A 5,135-nucleotide genomic window follows, 5' to 3' on the forward strand; every position below is an offset into this window, starting at 1 on the left:
TCAAGATAATCCTTGCAATTGCATATCTAGTACCCTAGTTTCTTGCAGAAATGGCATTTATCATTGTCCTTGTTCACTCCTCTAGTAGGCTTCATACCTTTTGAAATTGATGCCTTTTCATCTTTGTCTTTCTTGAAAAATTTTCTTTTCTTACTTTTATTTTTATTAGAATCGACAAGATGAATTGAAGGCTTCTCTTTTGTAATAGTATTCTCAACCTGTGTAAGCATATTCAATAAGCTCAATAAGGTTACCACAATCTTGTTCATGTTTAAGTTCAACACAAACTGTGAATAGCTCTCTGATAGTGAAGAGAGTACACGGTCTATGCTTAAATCATGATCCATAACCCAACTTGTAATGACCTCCCCGATCGTTGCCAACGTCTGAGACTTACAAGTGAACCCGTCAAATCTCAAACAAGCCTTAGTTAAGATTCCGGATGATTAAATCAAATATTCTATTGTGTACATAAATCGACTAGTAATAATGATACTTTTGTTTACTTAAACCAAATAAACGATTACAATTAAAGTATAGCAACTAGTTACAATATCCTCGTGTCTCCCAACTTCACACTTAACATCCAATACACAACCTCAAAGTTTTTAACAAAATACATTTTCGATAGATAGATAATCTTTATAAGTCTAACTATTTTACACACACGATCTTTATGTAGCGGAGCGACTCGAAGTGGAAGTCTAAGAGATGCCATTACCTATGTTGCAACAAGTCTCGAGGTGTTGAGCAATGCACTTGAGCTGATTACTTATCTGCAAAAGGAAGATAAAGGGGTGAGTCTCATAGACTTAGTGATTATCAACTTCGTGAGTAGGGCATAGATGGGAAACAAGCCAAGGTAGAAGATTTGAATGTATAAAAACATAAGAACATATAAACCATTTAAGAGCAAATGGGACATTTGTGCCTTACGTATAAAACCAAGGATTTTTATGCAAGAAATCATTTAACCATCATTGTCTCAAAACCAGTGTGAGTTAAAGACTTCTATCGTCGAAATCATTTAATATCTTTTACCTAAAATCGGACTAACATAAGCACGCATGCTCCCATGAAATCAAATGTTATTAAAGCTTTTACTCAAGCTCTTAAATCATCTCATCCCCGAGGGATTAAACACAATGTCATTAATTCATAATCAATATATATAAAGCATTGAAAGCTTTTAATCAAATAGGGGAGCTGTGGAAAAACTAGTATTTCTCACCATGCGAAAGAAGTCATGTTTGAAAACCCAAAGAGATATCACTCTTGAGTAAGTAATTGTAAATATCAACCCGTGGACCCACCTCCATGTAATAACAATCGGGGAGCACCGGTCCACCAGATTTTCACATGCCATGGCAGTCTTGATGATGTTGGCCGATGTTGGAGAAATCAAGCTATCGCAATCATGAATATTACTTGTGGCCTAGCCACATGTAACAACTTGTGACCTTGCCACGTATATCACAAACTATGGCCCTAGCCATGTCTAACAGCCCATCAGCGACCCAAAGGTTCTCTAGCTAGAGCTCACTTGTGTACAAGGGTCACACTATCCCGATGTGACATTCGACTCACTCTCGAATCTATCGATTTAATAAAATCACTTAAAAGCCAAATCGGGTTTTCAAAAGATCATTTCAAATCATTTTCAAAATGTCGATCCTGGTAGCGTACTAAAACCCTTTTGTGTAACACTTTGCTATGTCAAACCTTTTGCATGAGATTTAGATGTCAAATCAACATGATGAGTATAAAATTCATTCATGAATACACATCACACAATCAATAAGGCACATTTTGACATAAATTGTACTAAAAAGCTTGTTTCTCGAATTTCAAAATCCTTTACGTATATAACTCATATACATATAGTCAAAACAATTTGAAATACTTTAACATCCATAATTGTCTAGGATATCTACCATCTCATGCTATCCACAAATCACATTTAAAGTAAACAAGCACATCAAGTAATCGTTTAGCAATATATATGTATATAATATGAAAATTTGGAAATCGATACCCCCTACTCACCTTATAATAGCGGGACACTACGTCGCTATTGATTCAAGTGTGTATCTAGCAAACTCTTCTTGCTGGTCACTCGTTACCTCGTCCGGTATGCAATTACGACAAACTTTCCTGGCAACAAATTAAACTGAATCTGCTTAATCATACTCATATATGGCAAGTAGCTTGATTAATAATTCCTTGACCAAATTTCATATTTTTCATCAACCTTAATCACAAGCATTTTAACAAGCATTCTACATACTATCAACCGTTCATAACCAACACAACACAATTTAGACACATTGCATGCTCACTTCTTGGTTTTAGCTTGAGGCCCACATATGGTTCACAATTTCCTCCCATCCATGGTCATCATTGCTGCCACAAACATAAACAATTAGCACACATCTCATATCTCTTGTTTACTTGTGATTTCAAGACCAAAATACTTACCCATTGCTTATCTAGCTCAAATCACCATGCATTCCAAGATCTATCTACATGCATGCCTTCGGTTCTTTGAATCTTTGTAGATCCATTGCTACCACCAACAAAATCCCACATTACCATTGATTTACAAAGCATGCATTTCAAACAAAAGTGACCATCTTTATAGCTTTCTTGTCTTGGGTGGACGCTTCACAAGTTCTCTCCTCTCCATTTTCCTTCCAAATGGGTGGATCTTTCATGGGAACTCACTTGTTTTCTTCACATTTTTCTTCTAAAAACCGAGCCTTTCCTTGCATGTTTCTTTTCTTCTCATTTCTCTCTTCCTCTTAGGTGGAGGCTCTACAAGGCTTTCTCCTTGTATGTTTCTTTTCTTTTCTTTCCTTCCTTTCTTTTTTTCTTTGTTATGGACAGACCTCTTAAGGCAAAAGCCTTGAAAATGGCTTTCACTTTTCCATTTTGTTCATGCATGGGTGGATTGCTCAAAGCCACTTCTTTTCTCTATTATTATCTTTTAGTTCCTCATTTTCAATTGGACCAACTCAAGCTCCACTCATGTTTCATACACAAATTTTCTCTTTTGCTTATTGGTCCAAATTTTATCTTAATAGCTTCCCATCCGCCACCTCACTTTCTCATTGTTTTCTTTTCTCTCATTTTACTTACTCATCGGCGGATTGCCCAAAGTTACTTCCTTTTTTCCATTATTTCTTTTTTTTTCCCTTTACATGTCATGCCATTCAACTTCTCTCTTTGCTATTATCATCATGTCCCATTGGTGGCTTGTTCATGCAATGTTTCCTTTTATTTCATTTGCATTACATTTCACATGTATTTTATTGCATTTCATTTTCATTTCCTTTAATGCCATCTTATCACCCAATAATATTTCACGCTATGATTATACCTTTTCCTTTTCAAATCACATTGCCATCCTTATGCTGTTTACTATGGGCTATCCTTGCCAAAACATGGTTTTCTCCTATTTAAATACTTTTTATTCCTTTTTCTCTTTATTAACTTTCACATGGTGGGTTCCCATCTGTTTCCTATTAACTTCCTTCTTTTTCAATGCAATGAATTGCATGTAATAGTGAATTTCACATGCACATCTCATATTCCACATAATCTAACCTTCCTTGGTTAGTAAATGTTCATTTAATTAAAATTACACATATGTCCTCAAACTTTTCCTTATTTACCATTTAGCCCTTCAAACTTTCATCCTTTACAATATGGTCCTTCCAACATGTTTTAAACTCCAATTTTCTTCTATCTTCCTTCCTTTACATGTGTGTAAATAAAATATCAAATTTGCACATTGTCAAGGTGTCACCATAATATTTAAATATATACTTATCCGCGTTAACTTTATTTAATAAAGACACGCGAGTCCCACTAACGTCATTTTTCTTCAAAATCCTTTCTTATTTCTTTACCCCCACTTAGATTAGTCATGTAATACTCCTTCATGACTAATTTCGACAATAGTTAAAATATTAATATTTTAATTTTATTTTATTGTTAAAATATTATTTTAATCTAAAATTCTTTACTTGTCTTCTCGGGACCTCCAAATGTCTCATTTTGTCTCGGTTCACTTCCAAACCACCTTTAACTCGGTAATTTATTCTTGATAAAAATATTATTATTCACTTTCTATTTTCTCGCGCATAGAATATTTTATTCTGAATTATTCATTTCACCCTCTAGCACTCTTAAATACTTTAATTAACTTCAATTGGTATCTAGTAAGCTCTATTAGCTACCATATCCGAGTACGAGGTGTTACACAACCCAATTGCTCAAGTCGAGTCATATATCTTATCATTTTAAGCACATGAGGCCTTATTGGGCTTCCCTTAGACATCTTACATCAGAATAATTCCCTTGAAATGTCAAATCTCTCTGTGCAACTTTCTTTATCTAACATTTCTCTAAGGTTTAGGATAATATCCAGAGCATTCATAGCTTCATGTTGCTTTTGAAGATTTAGAGCCATACTAGCCAACGTCATATATGTGGCTTGATCGAGATCATCCATATAAACTCTGTAGGCCTCATTTTCCTCATTTGTAGCATCATCGCTATGTTCCTCGAGAACAGGACCATCTAAGACATAAGCCTTTTTCTCTTGTTTCAAGACAATCTTGATATTGTGAAACTAGTCAATGAAATTTGGACTTGTCAACTTGTTTGCATCAAGTATGCTTCTAAGTGACAAACTATTCCCTATAATAGATTTATATCCTATATAAACTAACATATATGATTATTAGTCATTAATGCAAATTATATAATTATAAAGATAAGGTGTTAGAATCTTATATGATTATTCTCAATATTTTATCAAAATAATAGCCCTCTTTTACTATTTTGAGAAATTTAACCTTTAACCTTCTCATTAAGCTAGTACCTTTTGCATCCCACTATGACCTTGAGTGACTCAACAAGCCATGATGACACTAATTAGGTAGATAACTTAGCTTACCAATTGTATTTTATACAACTCCTACATCAGTAAGGTGACAACTCCTTGTCTAAATGTATCATATACATTTTCTCTAACTATGCCTCTAATACTATGCGGTCATGTATGACACATCTGAATAACATGGTGCTAGTTGAGTAACACCCATCAATAACTCAAATGTACTCATGTA

This window comes from Theobroma umbraticum, unplaced genomic scaffold, assembly GCF_002168275.2.
Source record: "Theobroma umbraticum cultivar Fairchild unplaced genomic scaffold, ASM216827v3 scaffold_115.0, whole genome shotgun sequence".
Lineage (NCBI taxonomy): Eukaryota > Viridiplantae > Streptophyta > Magnoliopsida > Malvales > Malvaceae > Theobroma > Theobroma umbraticum.